The sequence below is a fragment of the Hemibagrus wyckioides genome, linkage group LG08 (assembly GCF_019097595.1).
Source record: "Hemibagrus wyckioides isolate EC202008001 linkage group LG08, SWU_Hwy_1.0, whole genome shotgun sequence".
In the NCBI taxonomy this organism is placed as follows: domain Eukaryota; kingdom Metazoa; phylum Chordata; class Actinopteri; order Siluriformes; family Bagridae; genus Hemibagrus; species Hemibagrus wyckioides.
The window spans coordinates 24,244,087-24,261,347 of NC_080717.1; the positions used below are offsets into that span (position 1 = coordinate 24,244,087).

Here is a 17,261-nt window from a genome sequence, read left to right on the forward strand (position 1 = left end):
AAGCAATTCAAAAGCAAACACATCAGGTTACACAAAACAAACACACACACACACACATGTTTTCTATATTGTAAACTGATGCTGCATGGTCTAGTGTTGAGTGTTTTTTGTGGTTCAAGTTTGTACACACACACACACACAGACACAGACACACACACACAGAGCTGTGGTATGAAGAACTTTCTAGAAGCTAGAAGCTAGTCTGCTCTGTCTCTGTTTATCAGAGAGTCACTCAAACACACTTGTCTGTTTTTGTTTTTATCTCGTGTCTCCTTATCCCTCATGCTGCATAAAATAATTTCAGACCATTTGTGTGTGTGTGTGTTTGTCTATATGTGTTAGTGAGTGCATGTTTGTGTGTTAGTGAGTGTGTATGTTAGTGAGTGTGTGTGTGTGTTGTTAGCAAGTGTGTGTGTTTGTGTGTAAGTGTGTCTGTGTGTAAGTATGTCTGTGTGTGTGTATGTTAGCGAATGTGTGTTTGTGTGTAAGTGTAGTGGGTCTGTGTGTTTCTGTGTGTGTATATTAGCAAGTGTGTGTGTTTGTGTGTAAGTGTATCTGTGAGTTAGTGTGTCTGTGTGTGTGTATGTTAGCAAGTGTGTGTTTTTGTGTGTAAGTGTGTCTGTAAGTTAGTGTGTCTGTGTGTGTATGTTAGCAAGTATGTGTGTTTGTGTGTGTGTCTGTAAGTTAGTGTGTCTGTGTGTTTCTGTGTGTGTGTATATGTTAGCAAGTGTGTGTGTTTGTGTGTAAGTGTGTCTGTAAGTTAGTGTGTCTGTGTGTGTGTTAGCAAGTGTGTATGTGTTTGTTAGCAAGTGTGTGTGTTTGTGTGTAAGTGTTTCTGTGAGTTAGTGTGTGTATGTTAGCAAGTGTGTGTGTTTGTGTGTAAGTGTGTCTGTAAGTTAGTGTGTCTGTGTGTGTGTTAGCAAGTGTGTGTATGTGTTTGTTAGCAAGTGTGTGTGTTTGTGTGTAAGTGTTTCTGTGAGTTAGTGTGTGTATGTTAGCAAGTGTGTGTGTTTGTGTGTAAGTGTGTCTGTAAGTTAGTGTGTCTGTGTGTTTCTGTGTGTGTGTGTATGTTAGCAAGTGTGTGTGTTTGTGTGTAAGTATTTCTGTGAGTTAGTGTGTCTGTGTGTGTGTTAGCAAGTGTGTGTATGTGTTTGTTAGCAAGTGTGTGTGTTTGTGTGTAAGTATTTCTGTGAGTTAGTGTGTCTGTGTGTGTGTTAGCAAGTGTGTGTATGTGTTTGTTAGCAAGTGTGTGTGTTTGTGTGTAAGTATTTCTGTGAGTTAGTGTGTCTGTGTGTGTGTTAGCAAGTGTGTGTATGTGTTTGTTAGCAAGTGTGTGTGTTTGTGTGTAAGTGTTTCTGTGAGTTAGTGTGTGTATGTTAGCAAGTGTGTGTGTTTGTGTGTAAGTGTGTCTGTAAGTTAGTGTGTGTGTGTGTGTATGTTAGCAAGTGTGTGTGTGTTTATGTGTAAGTGTGTCTGTAAGTTAGTGCACCTGTGTGGTTGTCTGTGTGTTAGTGTGTGTGTTTGTGTGTGTGTGTGTGTGATCAGCGCTTCAGTTGCTCTGTGCTTAGGCGAGGCTAACCCTAGGCGAGGTTCTCCGGTCGCAGGATCACGTTAGGGTTCTATTATAAGTGCGAGTGAAAGAGCTGAATCTCGACCCTTCATCTTTCCACTACTATATCACTGACCTGTCCACTCGCTCCAGCTTTTATCTCCTCCTCTGAGCTAGCGTTCGCTGGAACAGAGCGCTTCAGACTGTCCACTGCCCAAAGCTCACACACTCATGTCTTACACACAAATGATCATGATGCTCTGTTCATCACGCAAAAAAGAAACACACAACAAATGTTTTCATTAGTCATTAATGTTTCATGTGTTAAAAACAAACGGGCTTGAAATGATTTTCCTGGTTCATTTTCATCAAAAAATAAAGAAATAAATTTTACTAAACTGCGCATTGATGATTATTCGTTCAAATGATTTGTTCATTAAAAATGCTGAATTTTTCTTTTATTCTCATTTTAAAAAATGCAAAAAATTTGGAACAGAAAAGGATTTTTATACGAGGACAACAAGAATACAAAATTCTTGTTGTCCTCGTATAAAAATCCTTTTCTGTTCCAAATTATGCGTTAAATCTATACATTAAAGATAAATTCCTTTTTTTAGCCGATTATACAAACAGATATAAATTTAGTTCAGAAATTAGATTCGTTCTTTCATTGTTCGTTATAATATATTTATCATTATTTTGCATTAAAAACAAGTTATTAAAATAAATTTTTACATTAAATTCATTTCATTAATTTTAATTGATAAATGAATTTCCTTGTTTGATCTGCAACAGTATTTTTTTTTCTGTTTTATTTTTGCTTTAAAAGAAAAAAAACAACAACATTTATTTACTTTTGAAACCACACCATATTAAAAAAAAAATTCATTTGCGCATTATTATTATTATTATTATTATTATTATTATTATTATTAATTTTTTTTCCATTAATGTCAGATTTGTTTTGTTTGGATCTTTAAGGTTAAAAAGTTGATTTTAATAGCATGCAACAATTATTTAACCTCCATCAACATTTTTTAAATGTTTTATTTCATTTTATTTTGTTAAAAGCACAAATTATTTATTTATATTTCTTTTCAGAGGGTTGACTATACATCAAAAAACTATTTGATAAAATGTTAAATAAATTTTGACTAGTAGCTGATTTATGTTTTCTTGGTTGATCATCAAGAAAATAAAAAATAAAAGTTACAAATGATCATTTATACATTTTAAAATCGCATTTTACGAATAAAATGAATGAATAAAAGTTATAAATGAAAAGTTATAAATGAGCTACATAATTTTTTAATTATGAAACGAACAAATCTAACTAATAATTTTACTGTTTAACAACAAAATAAAAAAAGAATAAAGCATTAAAATGATTATTAACAATGCTACTAATTTCTGTTTAGTTGGTTATGAATAAAAAAAGTAGTTTATGTTTATCTTCATGTTTAACGTAAGCATTTCAAAATAAAAAACACGGCTATTAAAAACACTATCATAAAAACCATATTACAGCTAAAGCCTAGCGGGCGTCGCTGTCATGTAGCTAGAAGCGTATCATCGCTACATGGATCCTGGTTCTGTTTGCTCGAGTGCCTCAGGTGTCAATGCCAATCAAGCTCCTCATTAGCATAGTAGGCCACGCCCTCTTCAACAGCTGATAAGTGCATTAAAGGCCACAGCAGAGTTCAGTGCAGGAGAAAAAACGAAAAAAAAAAACCAATGCGCTTCTCTCAGCGGCTATTTTAGATCCTGCTCTTTCCCACGTGGCATTTAGACATTTGTCTCATTTCTGCCGCAGCCACGTGGAGATTTAGGAAGCTTAAACGCCGAAGCCCCAGGATTTACTGATGTCACACTGCACGTGAAATACGAGCCGGAGGGGAAAAAAAAGCTCTCTGACTCACGGCATGGACTCGCTTAGCCTGAGAGATGCTAAAATAATAAAAAAAATTACAAAAATCACATCATTGCTAAAGATGATCAGTTGAAATTTGTCGTAAATCACCAAAACTAAATGTGTGAAATCACACTGCTCAGGGTTCAGGGGATAAAAGATTATTCTGCCTTTCTTGCAAGGACTGATTAATTCTCTCTAACAGCAGCGCAGCTTTATTTATATTGATGCACTTGATATAATGCCTTAGCGTTTCCGTAGTAACAGCTCCTTCACAGGGGCGACGATTTATTTGACACTGAAGTGGTGAAGGAGTCTCCAGTGTCAGCGCTGCGTATCTGTCAGAGGTGAAGCTCATCTTCAGGACAGAGGTCATGTGACATGTTACACAATGCGGTGGGTTTTTTGTTGTTGTTGCTGCACACGTGAGAGCAGGAAGTAACTTTAAATGTAGCTATAAACGGATAAAAGCAGCTTCTGATAAAATAAACACAGCTGTTGGCTGTGAAGTGTGTGTGTGTGTGTGTGTGTGTGTGTGTGTGTTGCTGTGTGAGATCATGCTGCTTTTCTGAGAGGACACAATGAGGCTGTAGGATTTGGAGTAAAGCTGCTCTGAGCCTGAGCTCTGTCTCCCAGTTTAGTCTCTAATTTCCTTCTGAAGTTCAAGGTTAAGTCTCAGTTCTGCTTCCACACACGCCACACCTTCCACACACACGTCTACACACTCCACACACTTCTACACACATTTCTACACACTTCCACATTCCTCCACATGTTTCCACTCACACTACCACACACACTTCCAGACTCTCAACACACTTCCACATGGTTTTCCACACACATCCACACACACTACTACACACACTTCCACACACACTTCCACACTCTCAACACACTTCCACACACACTTCCACATGTTTTTCCACACGCTTCCACGTTTTTCCACACACTTCCACGTTTTTCCACACACACTTCCACATGTTTTTCCACAAACTTCCACGTTTTTCCACACACACTTCCACATGTTCTTCCACGTTTTTCCACACACACTTCCACGTTCTTCCACGTTTTTCCACACACACTTCCACATGTTCTTCCACGTTTTTCCACACACACTTCCACATGTTCTTCCACGTTTTTCCACACACACTTCCACATGTTCTTCCACGTTTTTCCACACACACTTCCACATGTTTTTCCACACACACTACCACATGTTTTTCCACACACTTCTGCACACACTTCCACATGTTTTTCCACACACTTCTGCACACACTTCCATGTTTTTCCACACACTACCATGTTTTTCCACATAATTCTACATGTTTTTCCACACACACTTCCACATGTTTTTCCACGTTTTTCCACACACACTTCTACATGTTTTTCCACGTTTTTCCACACACACTTCCATATGTTTTTCCACACACTTCTGCACACACTTCCACGATTTTTCCACACACTTCCACATGTTTTTCCACACACTTCCACGTTTTTCCACACACTACCACGTTTTTCCCTGTTTTTCCACACACACTACCATGTTTTTCCACACACTTCCACATGTTTTTCCACACACTTCCACATGTTTTTCCACACACTTCCACATGTTTTTCCACACACTTCCACACACACTTCTACACACTTCCACATTCCTCCACGTTTCCACACACATTTCCACACTCTCAACACACTTCCACATGTTTTTCCACACACTTCCACGTTTTTCCACACACTTTTCCACATTCCTCCACGTTTCCACACACACTCCACACACTTCCACGAAAACAATCCTACACACTTCCACACTCCTCCACATGTTTCCACACACACACACTTTCACACACTCCAGATGCTTCCAAGCTCCACACTTGAAACTCCTCATATTGAGTAACTGCTTTGTGCTAAAATAAGTTTTTATGGTTCATGGATCAGATTGTTGATCACATGTCACGCTGCACACCGTATCGTCTCAGCAGCAGAAACAAACACCACTGATTTATACGTTCTAGAGATCTCCTGTAGAAGAGAAATTTAAACGATACCAATGTTAGCAGCCAGATGCTGTAAATTTAGAAGGCACTGATATCAGAGTCACTCGCGCATTGAAGACGGAGAAAACATTTTACAATTCAGAATCGATCCTAAATGAATTGTGCGTCATGACGGTCCGGTGTCCGCGTCTCCCCTTCCTGGATCTCAGCCCACTTCGGGGTGGCTTGATTTACTGTGTTTTTTTAAAATGGAATACTGCGAGTGTCAGGCCTGGGAGTGGGAGGTCCCAGAGGACGCCGTGCTCCGGGTCAAGTCGTATCGTGTGCTTCAGAGGCGTCTGTGGAATTTGGCCTTTTTCCAGGCCGAGACTCGGATCTGTTACGGAGGCGATTGAAGCTTTTATAGGATTAGACAAGGGCGGCATGACACAGGCATGTTTGAAGAAGAGTTTAAAGAGCAGTGCATTATTACATTAGCACAGTTAGCGTGGGAGGAGGAGCAGAGATGTGATGACACCACAGTATGATGATGAACACTGATAGGCAAATCGCAAATCCTTTAATTACATAACCTCCCTTTAACGCTGAAGCGCTTTGTATTTGAAAAGCAGAGAGCGGATCGTTTCCATACGCTGATCACAGAGTTTATTATTATTTCCATTCTGTTCAGTCCTGATGGAGGTAAGTGCTGAGGGCACTGTGTGTGTTTATGTCCAGAATCAGAAAGTGTACATTAAAAGTCCTGGAGACGACAAAAGAATTTACCATGCAAAACGTGTTTAATGTGACAATGACGTAGAAAACACACACACAGAGAGAGGGAGAGACAGACAGACAGAGAGAAATTTAGTAGATGGTCATCAAACACTGCTTTTAACTCCCTTCATTAAAAAAGAGGAAAGACGCCTCCTAGCCGGCGATTTTCTCTCCGATCGTTGTGTTAACGAAGCGTAATACTCCGCGATGATTAGAACGAAGCCGTTAAATCGTCGCTCGTGTCCTGTGAATGGAAAATAGCGCAATTCAGGGAAGAGTGGATCGTTAACTAGCTTATCATCTGCTAATGTGAAAGGGGGAGTTGAGCTGAAATTACATTTATCATTTTATTATCAGACTCTCTTATTATCAGCGAGACCTCGTAATCAACCCCGAGAAATCACTGGCACAATGGATTCTCCTCTGCGTCTGAACGCCAGGTCTAATTGGAAAAGAATGGACCATTATCCAGTGAATCTCACAGAGTAATTTAACTCTCATTGTTAACGAGACGAGAGAGAGAGTAGTGTCGCTGTAGCGTTCAGTCGTAATGCCATCTTTCGCATTAAGCACACAAGCATCATTTCCTCTCTTTCTTTCTTTCTTTCTTTCTTTCTTTCTTTCTTTCTTTCTTTCTTTCTTTCTTTCTCAGAGGAATGATGAGATGATAAAGTTTGCCCTTGATTTTCAATTCATCACTTGAAACACAATTTCTTTGTTTTGGTTTGCTGTGTGTGTGTGTGAGAGAGAGAGAGTGAGTGAGTGAGAGAGAAAGATCAAGTGAAAATAAAAAAGTCACATTTTTATTTATTAAAAAAGGCACATCAGAATTTTACACGTTCTCTGTACATGGCCCTGTGAATGAGCCGTTGCTATGGAAACGATAAGGTATCAGAGTGAGAGCATTAATATAAACCTGCGCTACAGTCAGAGCTGCTGTTAGAGAGAATTAATCAACACCTGATCCACCAATCAGAGTCCAGAACTTAGCAGCAGCGTGGGATAAAAATGTGCTTCTGGGTACAAACAATCTCTTTCTCTCTCTCTCTTTCACAGTGTCTCTCTCTCTTTTTCTCTCTGTCTGTCTGTCTGTCTCTCTCTCTCTGTCTGTCTCTCTTTCTCACTCTCTCTCGCTCTCTCTTTCTGTCTATCTGTCTGTCTCTCTCTCTCTCTCTCTTTCTCTCTGTCTGTCTGTCTGTCTCTCTCTCTTTTTCTCTCTGTCTGTCTCTCTTTCTCACTCTCTCTCGCGCTCTCTTTCTGTCTATCTGTCTGTCTCTCTCTCTCTTTCTTTCTCTCTGTCTGCCTGTCTGTCTCTCTCTCTCTCTCTCTCTCTCTCTCTCTCTCTCTCTCAGTGTCTCTCACTCTTTTTCTCTCTGTCTGCTGTCTGCTGTCTGTCTGTCTCTCTCTCTCTCTCTCTCTCTCTCTCTCTCATATAAACTCTGATTTACGGTTTCATTCCCAGTTCCCTCTGGCTGGCTCGAATGGAATATCAGCTCTTTATGATCAGTAGTGTAGTGTCTGGTTACAGCCTCTGTTGCATGTCTATATTTAATCAGATGTATAGAGTTGCAGTGGAGGATCGGTGCAGTCCCTCTGTGCTAATCGGGCATTCACACTAATCACTCAGATCAGGTTCACAGTGTTCTCTGAGTGACGTGGTGATATGGGGCCGTGTTGTACCTACAAGGTGGATAAACATGGTAGAAGCAGCCAAAACCTCATCTCTTTTCGATTTCTTTACACCATAACACACGTTTACACTCACCTAGCAAACGTCTACACTTTTAACCACATGCTAAACAGATACTTTACAACTTTACACTTTACATAAAACCAGTAACCTTCATACACGTCAATCACTGTGGATCACATCACTTTACATTCCCTCTGAAATACTTTACAGCTAGAGAATCCAGATCTCTCAGAGGACCTGGTAGCTGCAGATCTTCATTCCAAGCAAGCAGGAGAATAGCAGCAACCCTAACCCCTAACCCCTAACCCTAACCCCTAACCCCTAACCCTAACCCTAACTCTGTGAAAGTTTACACTATGTTAGCAAATATTTATATGCACACAGATAACCTTTATGCAAGCCTAATGAAACTTTATGCTAGCTCTGAAAACATTTAACATACATAACATACATAAACATTTATATAGATGTAGTGAAACTTTACACTGCCTTAATGGAAATTTACACTAGTTTAGCACATGTTTAAACATTTTAAAACTTCACACTTGCTCATTGAAACTTTACACTAAAAAGGTCAAACTTTAGGCTGATTCAGTGTAAGTTTACACAGGCTCCAAAGACTTTATAGGGGAAACAAACCTTTACTTTACAGTAGCTGTGCAAAACATTTAACTGACTTGTTTACAGTGAATTACTGAATGTTTACAGTGACTAAGTGAATGTTTACTATGAATTAATGAATGTTTACAATGACTTATTGAATATTTACAGTGACTTAGTGAATGTTTACAGTGACTTATTGAATATTTACAGTGACTTAGTGAATGTTTACAGTGACATATTGAATATTTACAGTGGCTTAGTGAATATTTACAGTGACTTATTGAATATTTACAGTGACTTATTGAATATTTACAGTGGCTTAGTGAATATTTACAGTGACTTATTGAATATTTACAGTGACTTATTGAATATTTACAGTGACTTAGCGAATGTTACAGTGACTTAGTGAATATTTACAGTGGCTTAGCGAATGTTACAGTGACTTAGTGAATATTTACAGTGGCTTAGTGAATATTTACAGTGGCTTAGTGAATATTTACAGTGACTTATTGAATATTTACAGTGACTTAGTGAATATTTACAGTGACTTAGTTAATGTTTACAGTGACTTAGAGAATGTTTACAGTGAATTAATGAATGTTTACAGTGACTTAGTGAATGTTTACAGTGACTTATTAATACTCAATGAAATAATCAATTTATTGAATATTGAATACATATTGAATATTTACAGTGACTTAGTGAATGATTACAATGACTTATTGAATATTTACAGTGGCTTAGTGAATGTTTACAGTGACATATTGAATATTTACAGTGGCTTAGTGAATATTTACAGTGACTTATTGAATATTTACAGTGGCTTAGCGAATGTTTACAGTGGCTTAGCGAATGTTTACAGTGACTTAGTGAATATTTACAGTGACTTATTGAATATTTACAGTGGCTTAGCGAATGTTACAGTGACTTAGTGAATATTTACAGTGACTTATTGAATATTTACAGTGACTTATTGAATATTTACAGTGGCTTAGCGAATGTTTACAGTGACATATTGAATTTTTACAGTGACTTAGTGAATATTTACAGTGACTTAGTAAATGTTTACTGTGAATTAGTGAATGTTTACAGTGGCTTATTGAATATTTACAGTGGCTTAGTGAATATTTACAATGACTTATTGAATATTTACAGTGACTTATTGAATATTTACAGTGAATTAATGAATGTTTACAGTGACTTAGTGAATGTTTACAGTGACTTATTGAATATTTACAGTGACTTAGTTAATGTTTACAGTGAATTAATGAATGTTTACAGTGACTTAGTGAATGTTTACAGTGACTTATTGAATATTTACAGTGACTTAGTTAATGTTTACAGTGGCTTAGAGAATGTTTACAGTGACATATTGAATATTTACAGTGGCTTAGAGAATGTTTACAGTGACATATTGAATATTTACAGTGGCTTAGAGAATGTTTACAGTGACATATTGAATATTTACAGTGGCTTAGTGAATGTTTACAGTGACATTTTGAATATTTACAGTGACTTAGTGAATGTTTACAGTGGCTTAGAGAATGTTTACAGTGACATATTGAATATTTACAGTGGCTTAGTGAATGTTTACAGTGACATATTGAATATTTACAGTGACTTAGTGAATGTTTACAGTGACATATTGAATATTTACAGTGACTTAGTGAATGATTACAATGACATTTTGAACATTTACAGTGACTTAGTGAATGTTTACAGTGGCTTAGAGAATGTTTACAGTGACATATTGAATATTTACAGTGGCTTAGTGAATGTTTACAGTGACATATTGAATATTTACAGTGACTTAGTGAATGATTACAATGACTTATTGAATATTTACAGTGGCTTAGAGAATGTTTACAGTGACATTTTGAATATTTACAGTGACTTAGTGAATGTTTACAGTGGCTTAGTGAATGTTTACAGTGACATTTTGAATATTTACAGTGACTTAGTGAATGTTTACAGTGACATTTTGAACATTTACAGTGACTTAGTGAATGTTTACAGTGACATATTGAATATTTACAGTGACTTAGTGAATGATTACAATGACTTATTGAATATTTACAGTGGCTTAGTGAATGTTTACAGTGACATATTGAATATTTACAGTGGCTTAGTGAATGTTTACAGTGACATTTTGAATATTTACAGTGACTTAGTGAATGTTTACAGTGACATTTTGAACATTTACAGTGACTTAGTGAATGTTTACAGTGACATATTGAATATTTACAGTGACTTAGTGAATGATTACAATGACTTATTGAATATTTACAGTGGCTTAGTGAATGTTTACAGTGACATATTGAATATTTACAGTGGCTTAGTGAATGATTACAATGACTTATTGAATATTTACAGTGGCTTAGTGAATGTTTACAGTGACATATTGAATATTTACAGTGGCTTAGCGAATGTTTACAGTGGCTTAGCGAATGTTTACAGTGACTTAGTGAATATTTACAGTGACTTATTGAATATTTACAGTGGCTTAGCGAATGTTTACAGTGACTTATTGAATATTTACAGTGGCTTAGAGAATGTTTACAGTGACATATTGAATATTTACAGTGACTTATTGAATATTTACAGTGGCTTAGCGAATGTTACAGTGACTTATTGAATATTTACAGTGGCTTAGAGAATGTTTACAGTGACATATTGAATATTTACAGTGACTTATTGAATATTTACAGTGGCTTAGCGAATGTTACAGTGACTTATTGAATATTTACAGTGGCTTAGAGAATGTTTACAGTGACATATTGAATATTTACAGTGACTTATTGAATATTTACAGTGGCTTAGAGAATGTTTACAGTGACATATTGAATATTTACAGTGACTTATTGAATATTTACAGTGGCTTAGCGAATGTTTACAGTGACATATTGAATTTTTACAGTGACTTAGTGAATATTTACAGTGACTTAGTAAATGTTTACTGTGAATTAGTGAATGTTTACAGTGGCTTATTGAATATTTACAGTGACTTATTGAATATTTACAGTGGCTTAGAGAATGTTTACAGTGACATATTGAATATTTACAGTGACTTATTGAATATTTACAGTGGCTTAGAGAATGTTTACAGTGACATATTGAATATTTACAGTGACTTATTGAATATTTACAGTGACTTATTGAATATTTACAGTGGCTTAGAGAATGTTTACAGTGACATATTGAATATTTACAGTGACTTATTGAATATTTACAGTGGCTTAGAGAATGTTTACAGTGACATATTGAATATTTACAGTGACTTATTGAATATTTACAGTGGCTTAGCGAATGTTTACAGTGACATATTGAATATTTACAGTGACTTATTGAATATTTACAGTGGCTTAGCGAATGTTTACAGTGACATATTGAATTTTTACAGTGACTTAGTGAATATTTACAGTGACTTAGTAAATGTTTACTGTGAATTAGTGAATGTTTTCAGTGGCTTATTGAATATTTACAGTGACTTAGTGAATGTTTACTGTGAATTAGTGAATGTTTTCAGTGGCTTATTGAATATTTACAGTGGTTTAACTACTGTTAACACTGACTTAGCGAATGTTTACACTGACTTAGTGAATATTTACAATGACTCACTGAAAAATGACCCGACCTAATAAATCTTTATACAGGATTAGTGAAATTTATTGTAAGATTATACTTTTTAAAAAATCTTGATGAAACTTTACACTAGGCAAACATTTTCACATGCTTGAAGTTGAGTTGAGTTTTAGACTAATGCGCTAAACCTTTATGATCACTCAGTAAACCTTTACATTAACTCATTAACTAATCTAAGGAAACTTTACATTACTTTTAGCCTAGCAAACATTTTTACTAAGTCAAAAAAATTCTATTAATTCTGGTGGGAATTTTACACCAATCCATTAAAACGTTACACTGTCCTGGCTATGCGTTACGTCAACACGTGACACTTTTACACAGCCATCGTAAAACTTTACACTAGTGTAACAAACCTTTAGAGAAACTTTACATGTCCAACACAATTCCAACTACTACTACTTCTAATATTACTACTATTACTATATCTGTGAGAAGTGCTGCACTGGTGCAGTCGTTGTTTCAGCTGCTGAAGGGTTTTAATTTAAGCCGGTTTTCTCTCTGAGTGACTCTTCAGACAGGTTTTTAAATAGAGCTCTGTTCTCCTGGGAATATCTGAGTAACATGAACAGCTGATGGTGCGAGAGAAATTCTCGCTAATTACATTAACACACAAGTTTAACCCTTTCAGAAGTGGGCGTGGTTCTGGGGCAGAGCCAGAGGTCAAAGTTGGATCTAAAAACAGTTCAGACATTTGACATTATTTAATAATATTTGATTTCAAACAATGACCGTTGATTACATTTGAAATAAGAAAATTTGAATCTGAATAATGTAAATAATGAATAATTAATGGTAAGAAAGTGTGTTATTGGCCACTATCCTGGGTATTGACTCCGCCCACTCAATCCTAGATGTGGCCCTGGATTAATGCAATCCTTTTTATTTTTTTAAAGAGTGCAGGAGTGTATGACAGAGTAAACACAGTGTTTAGTCTACTGCCCCCTGGTGGTCATGCAGTGTCATGCAGTCAGTCTGATGAAGAGCTCAAGTCTGCTCTCCTCTGGTCGTCTCTGCCGTGTTTTCCTGTCACATGACATGTCTTTTAGCGTCTGCTTACCGTCTCCTCGTTTGTACTGTATGATTTAATGCTAAGAGTCGGATAACGACGCCGCTAAAATAGATCTTGCTGCTGTGAAGCTGACTTTGGAAGCGAAGACGATAAACATGTAGCAAAGTAAATCCAAGGTTTTGAATTTTATTATATGGAATAAAAAGTATATATAAAAAAAAATAACAAGGAAACGAATAAAGCAAAGCCGTAGATTTCCACCGATTAAAAGGCTTCCTGTTGTTTAAGTCTATTGTTTATTTAATGTGAATAAATTGCTAGCTATTTTACGTAAACGGGATTGGTTTTTTTTACCTTTAACTTTACCTAGTAAATTTTTCTCGTCCCAAAACTTTTACTTGAACATAAATACATTACAAACCACTAATAAAAATCCTTGATTATTTTTATTTATTTATTTTTTTAATGACACATTCAGTGAAATTTGGCTAAAAATAAATAATTAGAGAAAAGTTTGTGTTGAAAATGTTTAAAGCCCTTAATGAATTTAAACAGTGCTGCTGAGTTCTGGACTCTGATTGGCGGATCAGACAGCAGCTCTGACCGTAGCACAGGTTTATGTTATATGCACTCGCGCCGATACCTGATCGTTTCCATAGCAACAGCTGGTTCACAGGGACCTGTATGGCGCATGATTTCTGCAAGGAGACATTGTTATTGTGTGGAAGGAGTCTCCAGTGTCAGCATCAGAGGGGAAGCTGGACGTTTTTCCAGCTCTTGAGGACAGAGCGGTTTGCACGCCTTTGCGGTTTCTACGGTAACCCATGTAGTAAGAGAGAGAATAAAAATATTTTTTAATTTATTCAATATCCTTTGGGCAGCACGGTGGCTTGGTGGAGCAAGAAGGTCCTGGGTTCGATCCCAGGTTCGAACAGGCAGGGGCCTTTCTGTATGGAGTTTGCATATTCTCCCTGTGCTTTACTCCACGTTCCTCCCACAGTCTAAAAACATGTACATTAGGTTGATTGGTAATTGCAAATTGCCCATAGGTGTGTGTGGTTGTCTGTCTCTATGTGACCCTGTGATGGACTGGTGACCTGTCCAGGGTGTACCCCTGCCTGTGGTCCTCGGGATAGGCTCCAGCAGATCCCTGTGACCCTAATTAGGAATAAAGTGGGTATAGTCAATGGATGGATTTAGATTGATATTCTTGATACTTGCTGATTATTTAGAGGTGAATAATTTATTCATGTTCAGTGATTTGCTCGTGTGAAAGTAAACAACATTCAGCGATTTTCCCCCCAAAACCTTACGCACGGTATTTCAGGGGAAAATCCCGCACTGACAGCGTGATTTATTGTGTGTTTGAGGAATCCAGCCTTCAGAAGGTCATAACATTTTACAGGGTGCCAATAATCAAACGCATTAAACCCTTCAGGCACGTGACCTTCAGCTCTTTCCACCTTGTCAGCGATCCTGAGCGCAGAAGGATGATGCTTATCTGAGGCGATGACCTGAAATCCCACGGCGCTAGTCAGGACCGCAATTAGCATGAGTCATTAGCGGTTATTTTAGCTCAGGGAAATGTTCCCCTGCCCCAGGATTGTACTGTGTGTGTGTGTGTTGTATTGCTGTGAAATCTGTTGTCTCTCATTCATGTCCATGAGCTTCACAGCGCTAATCTTTGGCATCGTTGTCAGTGATGGCTGATTCTCGCTGTTTTTATGTCTAGTCCTAAAATAGTTTCACTAAACACTGTTTGACACATTAACACACACACACACACACACATATCCATGAATGAAAATAAAACCCAATCTGTCTGAAGCTCCTGACAGTAAATGTCGATAATTGTGCTACAGCTAGCTCTGATTTACACAAACAGCAATAACACACAGGCGTGTAAACATAAACACAACAAGGGGCTTTAAATGAAGTCAAAGAAATCTCGAGTGAGTGTTTGAGGGAAACATGCTGCTTTCCGGGTCCCTTACTGATGGGAATAACGGCGGGATACTATGTGTAATATATTCCTCCAGGTTTTAGCTGGAAAAATAGTGCTGAATTTTTGGAATACCGTAATTCTGGAGTGTAGTAGTGATGGAATAGTGAGATGTCTGGAAACTGAAAGAGATGGAATATCAAAATGTCGGGAATACCAGATCATACAGATTATTAATGTACTAAAGAAGTGTAAGGAATAGTGAAGCATAAGGAATAATGAAGAATACTGATGTGTACAGAATTCTGGTTTATGGAATACTGAAGTGAACTGAATGCTGGGGTGTGAGGAATTCAGAGGTGTAGGGAATTCTGAAGTGTATGGAATACTGAAGTACACAGAATGCCAAAGTGTAGGGAATACTGAAGTGTAGGAAATACTGAAGTGTAGGGAATACTGAAGTGTAAGAAATACTGAAGTGTAGGGAATACTGAAGTGTAAGAAATACTGAAGTGTAGGGAATACTGAAGTGTAAGAAATACTGAAGTGTAGGGAATAGTGAAGTGTAGGAAATACTGAAGTGTAGGGAATACTGAAGTGTAATAAATACTGAAGTGTAGGGAATAGTGAAGTGTAGGAAATACTGAAGTGTAGGGAATACTGAAGTGTAGGGAATACTGAAGTGTAGGGAATAGTGAAGTGTAGGGAATACTGAAGTGTAAGAAATACTGAAGTGTAGGGAATAGTGAAGTGTAGGAAATACTGAAGTGTAGGAAATACTGAAGTGTAGGGAATAGTGAAGTGTAGGAAATACTGAAGTGTAAGAAATACTGAAGTGTAGGGAATAGTGAAGTGTAGGAAATACTGAAGTGTAGGAAATACTGAAGTGTAGGGAATAGTGAAGTGTAGGGAATACTGAAGTGTAGGGAATACTGAAGTGTAGGGAATACTGAAGTGTAGGGAATAGTGAAGTGTAGGAAATACTGAAGTGTAAGAAATACTGAAGTGTAGGGAATACTGAAGTGTAGGGAATAGTGAAGTGTAGGGAATACTGAAGTGTAGGGAATACTGAAGTGTATGGAATAGTGAAGTGTAGGGAATACTGAAGTGTAAGAAATACTGAAGTGTAGGGAATACTGAAGTGTAGGAAATACTGAAGTGTAGGGAATACTGAAGTGTAGGAAATACTGAAGTGTAGGGAATACTGAAGTGTAGGGAATACTGAAGTGTAGGAAATACTGAAGTGTAGGGAATACTGAAGTGTAGGGAATACTGAAGTGTAGGGAATACTGAAGTGTAGGGAATACTGGAGTGTAATAAATACTGAAGTGTAGGGAATAGTGAAGTGTAGGAAATACTGAAATGTAGGAAATACTGAAGTGTAGGGAATACTGAAGTGTAGGAAATACTGAAGTGTAGGAAATACTGAAGTGTAGGGAATACTGAAGTGTAGGAAATACTGAAGTGTAGGAAATACTGAAGTGTAGGAAATAGTGAAGTGTAGGGAATACTGAAGTGTAGGGAATACTGAAGTGTATGGAATACTGAAGTGTAGGGAATAGTGAAGTGTAGGGAATACTGAAGTGTAGGGAATACTGAAGTGTAGGGAATACTGAAGTGTATGGAATAGTGAAGTGTAGGGAATACTGAAGTGTAATAAATACTGAAGTGTAGGGAATACTGAAGTGTAGGGAATAGTGAAGTGTAGGGAATACTGAAGTGTATGGAATACTGGAGTGTAGGAAATACTGAAGTGTAGGGAATACTGAAGTGTATGGAATACTGAAGTGTAGGGAATACTGAAGTGTATGGAATACTGAAGTGTAGGAAATACTGAAGTGTAGGGAATACTGAAGTGTAGGAAATACTGAAGTGTAGGACATACTGAAATGTAGGAAATACTGAAGTGTAGGGAATACTGGAGTGTAATAAATACTGAAGTGTAGGGAATAGTGAAGTGTAGGAAATACTGAAATGTAGGAAATACTGAAGTGTAGGGAATACTGAAGTGTACGAAATACTGAAGTGTAGGACATACTGAAGTGTAGGACATACTGAAGTGTAGGAAATACTGAAGTGTAGGAAATACTGAAGTGTAGGAAATACTGAAGTGTAGGACATACTGAAGTGTAGGAAATACTGAAGTGTAGGACATACTGAA

General features: G+C 37.2%; 1 protein-coding gene across 3 annotated transcripts in view; it reads left to right on the forward strand.

Annotated features, from left to right (window-relative positions):
* The window catches only part of LOC131357335 (cytosolic carboxypeptidase 4), a 124,975-nt gene that overhangs the window by 13,572 nt on the left and 94,142 nt on the right, over window positions 1-17,261 (forward strand). The window lies entirely within an intron of this gene.